This window comes from Rhinatrema bivittatum, chromosome 8 (genome assembly GCF_901001135.1).
Source record: "Rhinatrema bivittatum chromosome 8, aRhiBiv1.1, whole genome shotgun sequence".
NCBI classification, from domain to species: Eukaryota; Metazoa; Chordata; class Amphibia; order Gymnophiona; family Rhinatrematidae; genus Rhinatrema; species Rhinatrema bivittatum.
Window position 1 is genome coordinate 37,215,013 of NC_042622.1, and position 16,454 is coordinate 37,231,466.

General features: G+C 42.4%; 1 protein-coding gene across 1 annotated transcript in view; it reads left to right on the forward strand.

The window, feature by feature from the left end:
* The first annotated feature begins 1,191 nt into the window (after positions 1-1,191).
* PKIG (cAMP-dependent protein kinase inhibitor gamma) overlaps positions 1,192-16,454 on the forward strand; it is a 121,863-nt gene continuing 106,600 nt past the window's right edge. Inside the window, exon 1 of the mRNA XM_029613195.1 lies at positions 1,192-1,330. The gene's annotated coding sequence lies outside the window, so the exon portion shown is untranslated. The remainder of the gene's footprint in view (positions 1,331-16,454) is intronic.

Sequence of the window (16,454 nt, forward strand, 5' to 3'; positions counted from 1 at the left end):
TGCACCCAGGAGAGTGGCCTGTGCGCGCGCCGGGAGAGCGGGCGCTCGCCAGCTCTCCCGCGCGTTTTTCTGAATCAGTCTGTTAGATTTCATGGTGTACAGGCCGATACAGTAAAGTTCGCGGGAGAGCGGCTTGCACGCGATTCAGTAAACTAAAATATTTAAATTAGGGCTGGGGGTAAAAAGGGGCGCTAGGGACCCTAGCGCGTCCCTAGCTCCTCTTTTTGGACAGGAGTGGCGGCTGTCAGCGGGTTTGACAGCCGACGCTCAATTTTGCCGGCGTTGGTTCTCTAGCCCGCTGACAGCCATGGGTTCGGAAACCGGACGCCAGCAAAATTGAGCATCCGGTTTTCAAGCCGTGGGCCGATTTCAATTTTTTTTTGTTTTTTTTAAACTTTTTTTTAACTTTCGGGACCTCTGACTTAATATCGCCATGATATTAAGACTGAGGGTGCACAGAAAAGCAGTTTTTACTGCTTTTCTGTGCACTTTCCCGGTGCCGGCAGAAATTAGCACCTACCTTTGGGTAGGTGCTAATTTCTGAAAGTAAAATGTGCGGCTTGGCTGCACATTTTACTTTCTGTATCGTGCGGGATTCTCTAATAGGGCCATCAACATGCATTTGCATGTTGCAGGCGCTATTAGTCTGGGGGGGGGGGGGGGGGGGTTGGACGCGCGTTTTCAACGCGCTATTACTCCTTACTGAATAAGGGGTAAAGCTAGCGTGTCCGAAATGCGCGTCCAAATGCAGGTTAACAGCGCACTGTACTGTATCGGCCTGCTAGTAAATAGGAAGGAATCTGCCAGCTCTGCAACAACGCTCAGACCTGGAGTGAGAGACCGCCAGCTCATTTTATATAGGATCATAATTTTCTTAAATTCCTACTGGATCTGAACTGATAGAGATTAAGTAGAAAAGCTTGTTAATGCTGTTACGAACTATCGGGTCCCCTTCCCAATCAGACAGTAACAGTAACCAGCCATTTGTATACACGGCAACATTTTAAAGCTTCTTTCTAAAAACTAAAATCATCCAGCATTATAACGCTGCTATTTTTAGAACTCCGACTTTTCGACTGCGGATACAACGCAATCCTAGAGGGGTGGATGGGCGGGGCTTGGGCGCTGGGATCCTGCGAAGGAGGTTTGATCTTTGGCGCTCCCCGTAGTATTTACTCGCGGTTGCCGAGGTAACCGTCTGCAGGCGGCCCGGGATAAGGGCTGTAGCCTTCGCTCGGCTGGGGGGCTGCTCGCCCGCCCGCTTTCGTTGCTCGGTCAGGAGTCAGGGGGCTTGTTCTGTTGGTCGGCGGAGAAGGTGGAGCGGCGGCAGGTAGGTGGCTGAGGGGTGGGAAAGCTCTGAAAGGGGAAAGGCACTGGAGCTTGTGAGAACTGCACCAGTCCTAGACTGTCAAGACGCAGTGCCACTGTGACAGGCTGTGGCTGCAGAACAGGCGCCAAACGGGAAAATTCAGAGAAAGGGCAGCCATGTGGCAGGCTTCCTCGCTGCTTAGTGTTTGACGAGCTGAAGATGTTTAGGTGCAGACAAGCGCAGCGTTGCTCGAGCGTTCTTTCTTTTCAGATTTTGTTACCAGCCTCATCTTGAAAAGGGGAGGGGCGGCTTTCATTTGAATGCACTTCTGTGACATCCCTGTCTTTATTCAGCGGAGCCTTCCTCACTGATACTCAGGTCAGGGTATTGTCATCATGTGTCTTCCTCAAATCTTCAAAATACCGCCCCTCCCCCGCCCCACATTTGTGCCTGTTTACCTTTGCCATTAATCTACATTGAACGTTTTTTCTCCCAAAAAATTGCATGATTTTTTTTCTACTGTTTTTCCTCCCGTTTTTATTTGACGTACTTAAAGACTGAAGAATTCCAAAGAAAAATAAACTGAAAACGACGGTCCCTACACATATGTGCTGCAGGCACAGAGTGTGTATATGAAGCATTATGTGCACAGATGTATGAACCATGCGCATGAATTGCTGTGTAGGTTTTGTTGCTTTTTGAAAAAAATTCACAGACATGTTATATGTTTCCTCTCCAGAGATTGATTCTTGAAGCAACACTTCAGCTTAGTGTGCATTATGTGTGATGCATACAGGTATAGCTGAGAAATTGTACCTATTGGTTTAAACATCTGAAATTATCTGTCATTTTGAGTTGTACACGTTTATATTCCAGTATCTTAATGTAGAAAAATAAAAATGTGTGATCTAAATGAATTGCTTGTGATGCTACAGGGACTGAAATATGGGACAATTTTATGGTTTAGCTGAACTAGATATAAGTAAGGGAGATTGCTGAAGGAGAAGTAATGTGAAAAAAGAGGTATTGCATTAATACCTGAGTCTCTCTTACTCATAATTATTATATCAGAAATTTGGCAAGTTTAAAAAAGATTCTGAGAAAATCTAACAAACTTGAACTTCAATAGATAATTCTTCAGTCTTGCAGGTTTGATGAACTTGTAGGCCAGTTCCAGTGATTCTACCCTCTTTGAGAGTATTTCTGCTAAGTGATAATCAAATTAAAATAAATATGTTTGAGGGAAGTTGCCTGCAGATTTCTGTGGGGTCTCCTCAGCAGCTGGAGAACAGAGAGCGATTCAGCAAGGAGTGATTTTTGTTTTCTGTTTAACAGTGTGTTGTAGGTGGTTTATCATTTTTTATTATTTTTGATATTGTATTCATGGGGTTTTCTGGGATTATAGTTATAGCAGGCATCTATTCAGGAAGGACAGGGTAGGAAGGAATGTCACTATATCTTAAAAAAAACATGAAGGCAACAGAACTGCAAGGCTTAGGAGATAAGGAGGAGGCACTGTGAGTTAATCTGGAAAGAGGGAATGAAACATCATCCATTTATATTTGTGTTATATACTGACCTGCTTCACAGGCAGGAAAATTGGATAGAGATTTAATTAAAGACCTTCACAAAATTGCTGTGAAAGGGGAAGTGCTATTGCTAGGTGATTTCAATCTGCTGGATGTTGATTGGTGTCATCTATAGAAGAAGAGAGATCCTGAATTGTCTGCAGGAAGAATTGTTTTAGCATCTGGTAACAGAGCCAGCACATGAAGGGGTGATATTAGACTTGGTGCATACAAATGGGGAAAGTGTTTCTGACATCCATAGTGGGGGAGCACCTGGGATCCAGTGAACATCCGATTGCTGTGGTTCAGTATTTCAGCACATGCAGTGCTGATTCATTCAAAGGCAAGGGTTCTGGATTACAGGAAAACTACCTTTGTTAAAACGGGGGAGTAAATCGAGTCATTAACTGGATGGGATAAGCTAGGGAAAGTAGAGCAGTGGGCAAAACTAAAGGGAAATATTGTAAGGACAACACACCTATTTATTATGCACATAAATAAAGGTAAGAGGAAAAAGAGGCTACTGTGGTTTTCTAAAGAAGTGGCTGAAAAGTTAAGGGGAAAAAGGTTAGGGTTCATAAAGTACAAGAGAACACAGAAAGAGGAAGATGGGCAACACTATCTGGAAAAGCTAGGAAAGTATTCAGGAGTGTGAAGGTACAAATGGAAGAAACAATAGCTACTACAATAAAATGGGGATATGTTAGTGACAAGAGAGAGTGCACGAGTGGGACTGTAAAATTCCAAAATGAAAGAAGGGATATGTTGAGGCTGACAATGAGAAAGCAGAATTGCTTACACATTTTTTTGTTCAATGCTTACTGAAGAAGTGCTTGGAGCAGGACCACAGAAAACTGCCACAAATAGGAAAGATGTAAGTTAGACCTCAAACAATTTTCAGAAGACTGAGTTCATAAGGAGCTGGCAAACTTAAAAATAGATAAAGCAGTGGGTTTGAATGGGATACATTTGAGGGTAATAAAGAAACAAGTTCTAGCATCACCACTGTTTGACCTTTTTAATACTTCTTTAGAGTTGGGTGTGATTTCAAAGGACTAGCAATAAGCAGATGTGGTTCTGCTTCACAAAAGTGGAAGGAGCCTGGGAACTACAGGCCGGTTAGTCTGACCTCGGTGATGAGTAAAGTAATGGAATCACTGCTAAAACAGAAGATAGTGCAGTTTCTAGAATCCAATGGATTCCCATAACAGGCTAAAACTAAACACAATCAAAACAGAACTAATTTATCTATCCACTATTCCAGATTCAATTTACAAACCCCCATCAACTTTTACCTTTGAGAACCAAATTATTTCCATAAAAACACACGCAAAAAATTTAGGGGTAATTCTTGACTCAAAACTATCTATGACAAACAATATATCTGAAATTGTGAAAAAGTCTTTCTTCAAAATTCACATGCTAAAGAAACTGAAACCACTACTCCTTCCAAATGATTTTCAATTGATCACTCAAACACTCATTTTATCTTCATTAGACTACTGTAATGCTTTATATCTTGGCTTACCTCAATCAACAATTCATCCACTTCAACTAGTTCAAAACACAACTGCCCGTATGTTATACAATATCCGTCGAAACGAACATATCTCTCCTATTTTACAACAATTACATTGGCTCCCAGTATCATACCGCATAACATATAAAATTTTATCCACTATACACAACCTAATATACAATACTGATTCAATCTGGTTATGTTCACTGTTACGAATTTATAAACCATCCAGACAATTACGTTCCTTTGACAAATGTATGTTAGAAATTCCTTCTGTAAAATCTGTTAGCCTTTCATTGACTCGTAAACGCGTTTTTTCAGTTGCAGGTCCAACATTATGGAACTCTTTACCAGACTGTATCCGTTTGACTTCTAATAGCAGAGAATTAAAAAAATTACTGAAAACTCATCTATTCACTCAAGCTTTCCATTTATAATAATTCTTAAATCCATGCACAGTACTTAATCTTTGTCTTGATTATAAATGTTTGTGTCTTTGTTTTTAAAATTATGCATGTGCTTTGAACACTTGTAAACCGCCTAGACGGATATATATTATCCATTTGTGCGGTATATAAAAACTTTTAAATAAATAAATAAATGGATTACAGGACCCAGTCCAACAAGGTTTTACCAGAGGTAGGTCTTGTCAGACGAATCTAATCAATTTCTTTGACTGGGTGACCGGAGAGTTAGATGTAGCATACTTGGATTTCACGGTTCCACATAGGTGACTTATAATCAAACTGAGCGCCTTAGGTATGGGCCCTAAAGTGAGTGACTGGGTTAGAAACTGGTTAAGTGCAGTTGTAAATGGAGTTCAATTCAAGGAAAGGGGGATTGCCAGTGGTATACTGCAGAAATTGGTTCTTGGATTGGATCTTTTCCACTTTTTAGAAGCGCTAATGTGGAAGGACCATTGGGAAAGGTTTGTCATCTTGCAGATGATACCAAAATCTACAACAGGGTAGACATCCTGGAACGTGAGGAAAACATGAGGTGAGATCTAGTGAAGCTTGGCAGCCAGAGCCGGGTCCAGCTTTTTCTGTGCCCAGGGCAGATATATAGAATTATGCCTCCCCCCCCCCCAGCACACACACCAGTGTCTTTGTCACAACGCTATCTCTTTTAGCAGCAAAGGCACAGATGTTCTTATAGTGGTGGCAGCTTCAGCAAACCCCCACCCCCCTCTCTCTCTCTCTACTCTCTTCCCCAGTCCCATGCCCAGCAAACTCTCTCACTTCTCCTCCCCTCCTTCCCCCTCTTCCCCACTCTACTCTGTGCCCTGAACCTTATTTCTCCCCCACACCTTGCTCTGCATACCATAAGAAAATAAGAAATTGCCATTCTGGGTCAGATCAAGGGTCCATCAAGCCCAGCATCCTATTTCCAACAGTGGCCAATCCAGGCTACACATACCTGGCAAGTACCCAAACACTAAGTAGATCTCATGCTACTGATGCCAGAAATAGCAGAGGCTATTCCCTAAGTTAGATTGATTAATAGCAGTTAATGGTCTTCTCCTCCAAGAACTTATCCAAACCTTTTTTTAAACCCAGCTACACTAACTGCACTAACCACATCCTCTGGCAACAAATTCCAGAGTTTAATTGTGAGTTGAGTGAAAAATAATTTTCTCCGATTAGTCTTAAATGTGCTACTTGCTAACTTCATGGAATGCCCCCTAGTCATTCTATTATCCGAAAGTGTAAATAGTCAATTCACATTTACCCGTTCTTTACCTCTCATGATCTTAAAGACCTCTATCACATCCCCCCTCAGCCGTCTCTTCTCTAAGCTGAACAGTCCTAACCTCTTTAGCCTTTCCTCATAGGGGAGCTGTTCCATTCCCCTTATCATTTTGGTCACCCTTCTCTGTACCTTCTCCACTGCAACTATATCTCCAACCCATTCTGTATCCTGAGTCTCCTTTCTCCCCCCTACTTGCCCTAGGTCTCCTTATTTCTGTACCCCCCCCCCCCCCCACTCCACCATGACTTGTCTTCCGCTACTTGGCAGGGGGTAGGTGAGAGTGAGAGTTCCCTCTCCACCACTCTGCCCAGCAGCCCCCTCCCTCTTTTTGCACCCCCAATTTACTGGATAGCAGCAGTCCCTTCTTTGGTTCTCCTTTTTACCCCTGCAAGCAGCAGCCCCTCCCCCTCTCCCTGTCTCTCCTCCTTCCTGTGCTCCTCGGTTGGCAATGCCGTAGATCTTTCTGCAGTGGCAGCAGCAATAGCTGAGGAAATTTAAATCAACACAGGGCAAGAGATCCATGAGGCAGCCCCCTACCTTTCTCCTACACAAGCTTATTGCAGGATCCTGAAAAACATGAGGCTGGGGGTCCCCCAGAACCACTTCCTTAGGTCTTTCAGCTCTGCACACCCTTAATTAATTTTCAGGCTCATAGGGTCCCCCTGAGTTTTTATAATTAAACTCATCTATCATTCTGTCTCTACCACAACTCTTCCCAGAACAATCCTGTAAAATCACATAACTGGACATCATACTGTTATATTTTGCAAACCAAAGTTTAATATTTATGTTTCAGAAATCACATCACACTCTGAGGAATATGTGTTCTGTGATTTTTGGAAATAGACTGCGAAAAAAAGATCTAAAAAAATACCTAAATTTATCAATTAAAAGGCATTCATACTACATTGGTTGAAGGTAATCTCTGAAAAGCTGTCTGGGCTGAACTGGAATTTTTTCCCTTTACTACTCATCATGGGAAAAACATTAAAAGGATGCTGTTACTTCAGTTTCAGTGACACAAGGTCCCTCCATTACCAGACACTTTGTGAAGTAACACAAAACCCTGCAAAAAGTCATTCAGAACCTATATAGCAAACCTGCTAGATCAATACAGCATTAACTCCTAGAACTCAGACAGCAACCACCCTGCATGAAAAGGCTACACTGGAAATATTCCACCTAGGCCTAAAACACCAATACAGCTTCTAGTGGGAAAACAGAACAAACTATAGATCCCTACACAGAATCCACTTCACCTCCATCACACTATAGCACACTGACAGACCCTCTCCAAATACAGAATAAGGTATCACAAATTAGAATGAGAAATATGCAGATAAAAACCAAATTCTTCTTCGTTCTGCTATTTTCTCGAGTTCTTCTCGCCACCCCCCCCCCCTTCTGCTCCCTACAGATAGGAGGAGAAGGGGTTAGATTAGGGAGTTCTTATTTGCTTTTCACTGTACTCTGTGTACTCCATACTCACATCCACCTACATCCAGTTCCTTGCATTCTGCTTGGGAGGAGAGGGCTGATCTCTGCTGCCTGAGACTTGGGCTTTGGCCAATAGAGTCATCAGGGCAGAGCCTTGTGTGCTTATCTCCATAGGTAAAAGGAGCCTTGCTGATGACGAGCCCTTGGGCTTGACACTCGGGGCAGGCACCCCGGTCGCTCCCCGCCTAGTCCCGGCTCTACTGACAGCTAATATTTAATGCTAAAATATGCAGGGTCATGCATTTGGATTGAAAAAACCCAAGGAAGCAGCATGGCATAGCCAGTGAGGTTCTTCTGTACACAAAACAAGAAAAGAATCTGGAGGTGATTGTACAGTAACATAGTAATGACAGCAGAAAAAGACTAAATGGTATATCCAGTCTGCCCAGCAGGTTTCTTATGGAAGTAACTGTCGCTCTGTGCCAGTTACCCCATCTTAAGTTCTTATGGTGGTCAAGCAGGTGATAAGGAGATGGCAAAAGCTAGACAGATGCTTGGGTGCTGTCAGATTTTTGGGGCCCCTGTGAGTAAGCCACTCTAATCCAAGTTTCCACAACTGGACTTTATTTTAGTATAAATTGTAACAGAAAGTAAGTACATCCTGTCTTATGCTTGCAGGCTTATGTTTTAGATTACAGGTCCCTTTTCTTCAGGGACAAGGGAATTTGAGTTCAACAGGAACTTAAGCAGAGTCAGAAGGCAAATGTACAGTTCGGTCAGAACAGGTTACACAGATAACACAAGAATTCAGGACTTCATCTTACAGGCAAAGATACACTTATCTACAGAAATACAAGACTCTCAGGTCTACTCTGGATCATCACGGCTTGGCTCTCAACTCTTGAATTGCCAGAAACACAGTTTTTGTTCCCATAAACAAGATTGTATTGCCCCCTATAAGTCTCTGGTAAGACCTCAATTGGAATACTGTGTCAAATTCTGGAGACTGCACCATCAAAAGGATAATAAACTGGATGGAGCTGGCTACTAATCTGGTCAGTGGTCTTCATCATAAAGCATATGAGGACAAACCTAAAGATGAAAACATGTTTACCATGGAGGAAAGAAGGGAAAGGGGAGATATGATAGAGACATATCAATAACTTCAAGAAACAGCTGGCCTTTTTCAGTAGAAATGAAACTCTAGAAGAATAAAGGATGAGGGTGAAAGAGTGTAGACTTGGGAGTAATCTACGGAAATATTTTGTTAGAGAGGGTGGTGGATACATGGAGCCTCCCTGTGGAGGTAGTGGAGACGTGGAAGGTATCAGAATTCAAGAAAACATGGGATAAGCACTGAGGATCTCTGAGGCAGAGGTGGGCACTATAAAACTGAGCAGGAGATGTGGAGGGGCAGACTAGATGGGCTGGATGGTCTTATCTGCTGTCATGTTCTGTGTTAAGTTGTGGGAGATATGAAACTGCGCTCACCCAGAACTCTAATGTAGAGGGGTGGTTCTTAGGGAGGGCTAATGGTGTATTTCTTGCTTATTTATCTGATTTATATTCTACTTTTTTGCAATTCAAAGTGGATTACATTCAGGTACTATAGGTTTTTCCCTATCCTCACAGGGCAATCAATCTAAGTTGTGTAGATATGTAGTTAATTGGAAGGTGTTACATGCTCAGACCAGGATGAGCACACTGGCTTTGCATTTTTTTTTTCAACTATCAGCCTGCTGAGTATGACCACATTGTGATAGAACTGCCTTTATTTGAGTCTTTTTCTGTTGCCATTTACTGTGTTACTATTTTCTCACCTGTCCTGCTAACACTGGGGGACTCGAGTTGCTCTGACTGTCAGAGAGTGACTACAACAGGAGTGTCAGCAGCAGGCACTAACATAGCCAGTTTCTTTTTTTTTTTTTTAATTTTATTTTTATTGAATTTTAACCAATTAACATTGTAGACAATGTCTCAGAAAAATACAGAAATAAAATTATTCTAATCATTATATCGTAACATGACATTTTTCCTGTACTAATATTATAAGAATTAAGGGGAGAACACAATTATTAAAGCAGAATACTAGTAAATTCAATCATAGTTATTTAGTTACTGCACAGTGGCATGTACCAAAATTTAAATCTATCCTACCCCTTTGGAGATATTAGGAGTGTGAATCTAAATACAGCCGTAATTGCTCAGACTCCGAAAATATATATCTATCATTCTGATATAATAATAAGCATCTGCAAGGAAATCTCAAAGAATTTTGCTCCTCTTGATGTTACTTCTCTCTTCATCATCAAAAACGATTTCCTTTTCTCTTGCGTTTTCTTTGTGATATCAGGAAAAACTCTGATCTGTTGTCCATAGAAAAGTTGGGACTGATTACGAAAAGATAGGCGTAGTATAGTGTCTCTGTCTGATATTTATGTAAAAGACACTAACATAGTTGCCCTAGACCCTATCTTAGTTTCAAAGGATTTTTCTAATATATCCGTTAAATTGTCAGAGGATACTTGATCTTGAGCTTGTTTGCGCTTTTCTTCTTCTTTAGATGGTAAGTAGAATATCTTGGAAATTACCAGGAGAGATATTTCTTGCAATCCTAAAATATTAATTAAATAACTTCTAAGAAGATCTTTGGGTATCATCCACCTAGTCTTTGGCAAATTCAAGAACCTTAAATTGGTTCTCCTTATTTCATTTTCAATAACCTCCATTTTTCTCAGAAGAAAATTTTCAGATTTTATTACATTGCACTACACTTCTTTAACCTCCTTAATTTCTGTTTCAGCCAATTTCACTGTGGTTTCAACCACTTGTATCTTATTTTCTAAACTCTGAACTTTGTCCATATTTTGTTTTACTGCGGTAGTCAAATCATTTATAGCTCTACTCATGTCCCTATTCATATCAGTCAGGGCCTTCCATATTATATCCAAGGTAATTGTTTCTGGCTTTTCCAGCGTTGCCTTTACAATCACCTGTATTTCAGGTTCCTTACCTCCCAACTCCAAAGGTCCTTTTTCCCCTCGCTCCACACGCCGTGTCTCCTCTTTCTTACCCTTGGAGCCCAAAAGGACCGGGCTCATCGAAGCAGACGGTATGTCATCGTCACTTCTCTGGGTACAAGAAGTCCTTAGATTTAGTTGTTCCGACAGCATTATCTCCAGTTGTTCTCTCCCTCCTCCTTCTGGGGATTTGTATTGAAGGGTGGGGACGGTTGGCACTCCGGGACTGAGGGATGTTTCTTCAGCCAAAGGATCCTGTGTCTGCTCTCCACAGGACTCACTCGCGGCTCCTCCTTCCGGTCTCTGGTACATGACCTGGAAAGCCTCCTCGATTCGCGGTTGCCTTGAAAAAATGTTCGGAGTGGAGGTAAGATTTTCCTGGATCCTTGCCTTTCTCTTGGTGTGAGGCATTTTAAAATTGAAGAAAATTATCTCAGGAAACGAAAAGGCTTTTCCAGGAAATCCATGGAGCTAGGCTGCTTCCATGTTCACCGTGCGGCGGCCATCTTGGTTCTCTCCAACATAGCCAGTTTCAGCTTCAAGTATGTGTGGTTATATGCAACATATTTAAAATATTGGTTGGTGCACACACACTAGCAAGACACATATATACCCATCAGCTGCTCTATACTATCTACTAGTCTATTAGGGCACCACTGGCATAATGCTTACTTTATTTGGATGCTCCCATCTCAGTTCCAGCATTTTCCTTTGTATTTGAAATAGGAACTGAAGAAAGCTACCAAAATGGCGGCAGTGCTAATCCTGCTGTTTGGGACTGAGACATCAAAAACTCACTGTTTATCCCAAGTTGAAGTATGCATGGGAATAGTGTTGTTTTTTCCATTGTGATAGCATAGCACTAAAATCAGTTTCATCTTTTTTCTATTGCTATCATCCATGCCACTTCCTGTTACTAATAACACTCTGCTGAAAACACACTTCCTTCCGATTCTCCTTTTCCTCTTTCATTACCTCTGAGTACTTAGTCTCATTTAGCACGGTAGGGACTTGATGCTAGTGATGTTGTCCATTATCAATTCCTTCTACAGAGGTTGAATTACATTTACTTGCATTTGTGGATGGTGATGATAATAACACAGTATTTGACAGTTGTCATTCTTGAATTGTGGCATAAATGTCCCTTCTCTGTAAATCACTATGTCTAGTATCTGCCGTTACATTATTTTTGTGTGCTGCCCTCTTGAGCTGCCATTATTCAACTAGATTATGCAACAGCTACTTGAAGCAGGCTTGTTGAAATCATTCTACATGTTATATGTTACACAATTTGCATCCAGGTCTTCCAGGGCCTCTGCTTTGCATGCAGCCTCCAGCCATGGCTGTTTCTGGTAGATATTAGTGTTATGTATGTCAGTGGAATAAATACACACAAATAGAAGAAAATACCTCTACTCAAAGTGACGGTGGGCATTAGGCAGGCAGCAGGGTCAATTATGATGCCAAAATTGTGTGAGAGACTTCTTTTTAACTGTGGTTTGTTTTTTTTAATGTATATAGTAGCATAGTAAATAATGGAAGAAAAAGACCTTTCAATCTGCCCAGTTATTTTGTCTACACTGTTAAGGATACATCCTAGCTGCCAGCCAAAGCATGTGACTTGCCTGCAAGATTTCTTCCTATCTAGGACACATTTTTGTACCTTCCTTCTTTGTCCTCCACCATCCTGAGCTCAGCAAGTTTTCTTAAACACATTTATCTTTCTTGTACTTACTATGAATTTACAGTCTGAATGCATTGCAGGGAGTGAGACTGTTGATGCAGAATAGTCCATTTTCCTGAAAATAAAATATATCAGTCTACTTCCTTTTTAATTTTTGCCTAGATAGGAAAACAAACCAATTTTCAATTCTAAAATACATGCTAGGGCAATGATTTTTTTCACTGCTGTAAAAACCATACTCTGTCTTACGTTTCTGAAGGGAATTCTAAGAAGTGTGTTTCACTTAACAAACATCCTCTGCAGGGGTGGACTGACAGTGATAAGGGGCATTGACCCCTAACAGGGGAAAGTGCTTGGGCATTGCCCGATTGCATGAATATCAGTCCGTGCCTGATCCTCTGTGATTATCTGCCATTTCTCTGGTGCTCTGCATTATTTTTTGTGGTAGAATGGCTGTATAAAGTAGTAGATTTCATTTTTTTAAGGGCCTTATTTTTGAGCCCAATATATGACAAGCTGTGTACTAGTGCGTTATATCCATCTGTTGAACATACTTCTATGTTGTCAATCAAGGACCCAAATTCTTGTTTTTGAATTTACATTCCCGTGCATTGTGGGATTTGTAGTCTCTGTTTCTTCCATTTGAAATCCATGCTACAGGTACCAGAATGCCTCGGGATGGGGTTGTTGGAAATCCAACAGAGGTCTAAAATCTCCTTCCTTAAGGTGGATAATTTGGCAGCTCATGGAAACATAGAAACATGATGGCAGAAAAAGACTGCATGGCCCATCCAATCTGCCTATTCTTCCAATCAACCTAGCATTATAATTCTCATCACTTCCTTAGAGATCGCCTGTATTTATCTCATGCTTTCTTAAATTTAGATACTGTTTTGTCTCTACCACCTTCCACATATCCATCACACTCTCCATAAAGAAACGCTTCCTAAGATTACTCCTGAGTCTACCCTATTTCAACCCTAATGTCATGACCCCTTGCTGTAGAACATTGATGGCGAACTCCAGTCCTCGAGTGCCACAAACAGGCCAGGTTTTCAGGATATCCACAATGAATATACATGAGAGATTTGCATGCACTGCCTCCGTAGTATGCAAATCAATCTCATGCATATTCATTGTGGATATCCTAAAAACCTGGCCTGTTTGTGGTACTCGAGGACTGGCGTTCGCCATCACTGCTCTAGAACCTCCTTTCCATTGAAAAGGCTTACCTCCTGAGCATGGAAACCTTTGAGATATTTGAATGTCTCTATCATTTCTTCCATAGATCTCCTTTCCTCTTGGATATACATGTTTAGATCTTTAAATCTATCCCCATATGCTTTAGAACAAAGACCACTGATCATTTTAGTAGCCACCCTCTGAACCGACTCCATCCTTTTTATATCCTTTTGAAGGTGCGGTCACTAGAATTGTACATAGTATTCCAAGTGAGGTCTCACCAGGGACCTGTGAAGGACTTTATAAAAAAAAGTCCCTCAAACTATCTTAACGGACCAGACACAGCTGTCTTGCCCAGCCCTCTTTAAAATTCAGACCCACAGGGAATCCTGAGTAAAGGCAGGAGCCTCTCATCAGAGTTTAAGAGCTCAGGGCCTGGAAGAGTTAGACAGGCCGTGGAGAGCAGGCAGAGACCTACCCTATGTTAAGACCTGCTATGTTTAACTATGTGTTACCTGAAATTAAGGTGAGCTGCTCTGTTTGTTTTAGTTTTGCCACTGTAAAACTGCACCTAAGGAACAGCCAGAATCTGCCTCCGTATTTCTCTAGCTGTTTCCAAGACGCTATCACCCAAGTTACCTCATATGGTGGTAGCAGTGGGACCTCATGCCTAAGCATGCAAGAGCCAACAGTTGCAGCAGCAGAAGAAAAAAAAAACCTGCAGAATTTTTTTTTCTTTTTTCTGGCACCTCCCAGTTCCACTCACCTAGCCTTTGTACAACAGGTCAAGGGGGCTAGACCCGCCTGTGCAGGCAGGCGTCAAGCAGTAAATAAGGGCTGGACAGGCCAGCAAGCTTTTTTTTGTTTGTTTCCTCCCCCTCCTTTCCCTAGAGAGGTACATAGTTTGGAGGCAGCTCAGTGAGCAGGGAAGATGGAGCAGGTAATTCAGGTCCTTGCTACAGGGCAGCAGCAATTACAGAATGCCCTGAAAATGCAAATTGATCAGCAGCAGCATTTGGTGCTAAGCCAGATAGCACAGGCTTTGCAAACCGCTGTAACCAGTCCACTTCCCGTGTCATTGACACTATTTAAGATGATCCCAGGGCAAGAACCCAATGGTTTCCTGAAAAACGTTGAATGCCCAGCACAACTGGCTGGCTGGCTAGAAGACAGTTGGGTTATCTATCTGGGGAATCTACTCACTGGGAGTAGTTAAGATACCTTCCAAACTGCCAATCAGGGCCACATACTAGGAAGTCAAGGCCGCCATTCTAGAGAACGTGGGTCTCTCCCCAGAAGCCTACCGACGTCTATTTCAGCAGGGAGTTCTGCAGGCTGGAGAAAACCCAAGGAACCTATTCCACAGACTTAATGATGTCACTTGGAACTGGCTATACCTAGAAGGGAAGTCCAGGGTGGAGGTAGCCAAAGAGATTCTACTGGAACAGTTCCTAGACAGCCTAGAATGACCTATATGACAGAGGGTCTGCCAACACCCAAACCTTACAGTGAAAAAGGTACAGGAAGTAGTGGAGGCCTGTTATTAGGCCCAGACTATGCCTGAGTCCCTATGGTTCCCAGAGAAGCCACTCGTCCTGGGTAGAGGATGACTGAGTCCTTAGTGCCAAAGGCCCTGACAACCAGTAGCGCACAGGTCCAGCCGGACTTTTCACCTCAACCGAAACTCTCAGCCGGTCCGCCATATTTCAGCTGTGGAAATAGGAGCCATTTTGCCAGAGTCTATCCCTGCAAGGAAGATGAGACAATGGACATTAATGCCGTGACCCCACACTTTTTTTGTAATTTCGTGGATATCCTCTGCCAGGGAGTCTCTACTTTTTCTGATTGCGGTTGAGCTGGATGCCATTCCAACCCAGGTATTAGTGGACTCTGGGAATGTGAAAATGCTTGTATGAAGAGAGTTAGTGAAGTGAGTCCAGATTGTCAAAGTAGCAACCCTGTCATGCATCCACTGGGACCAACAGAAGTATCCAGGAAGCTGGGTACAACTAAAGACCCCAGTCAGCCAAGACCCAATTAAAGTGGGAGTTTTTCTTGGCTACCCTACCCCGTGGTGATAGGACAGGACTATCCAAACTTCAAGAGCCTCTGGAACCAGCTCACAATGGACTTGTCAAACCACATAGAAATGACTGCAGAAAAGGACTAGATGGTCGATCCAGTCTGCCCAGCAAGCTTATGATAGTATCTGCTGCACCTTGTAGGTTACCCTCATGCTTATCAGTTTCCCAGACCGTAAAAGTCAAGGCCTTTGTTGGTTGCTTTTTGAATCCATTTCCCTATTATGCCTTGCTGTTGAAGCAGATAGTAATGTTGGAGTTGCATCAAAGTACCAGACTTATTGGTTAAGGGTAGTAACCAATGCATCAGCAAGTTAACCCCATACTTATTTATCCAAAGAATATTTCAGCTGGGGACCGCTTCCTTGTCCTACTCCCCTCTTCGGATAGCAAGTTAACTTGTTGGCAAAGACCCTGTGAATTTTTGGATTACAAAATAGCCCCCCAGATAAACAAAAGAAAACTTAAATCTGCCACATAAACCTTCTGAAGAAGTGGGTGGCACAGTAATATAGAGTGGTGCAAGAAGGAGAGTTTGGTCCAGAGGTCAGACCTGAAGTGAACCAAGCCCAAATTTCTTTCAGAGAGCAGCTGTCCTCTGCACACAGTTGACTTAAAGCAGCTGGTAGTGCGAAATAAGGAAATCTCAAACCTTCCAGGTTGTAACCATCTGGTACAGTATGACATCATCATGCCTCCTGGAGTTGTGGTGGGGCAACGACCCTATTGGATTCCCAAAGTCAGGCACCATGTCATTGAGACTGAAGTGAAGGAGATGCTCCGGCTTCGGGTTATAGAGGAGTCTAACAATTATGGGTGAGGACCAATAGTGATGGTGCTGAAGCCAGATGGGAGCATAGTATTCTGCATTGACTTTAAAAAGCTTAATGAGGTCTCAAAAC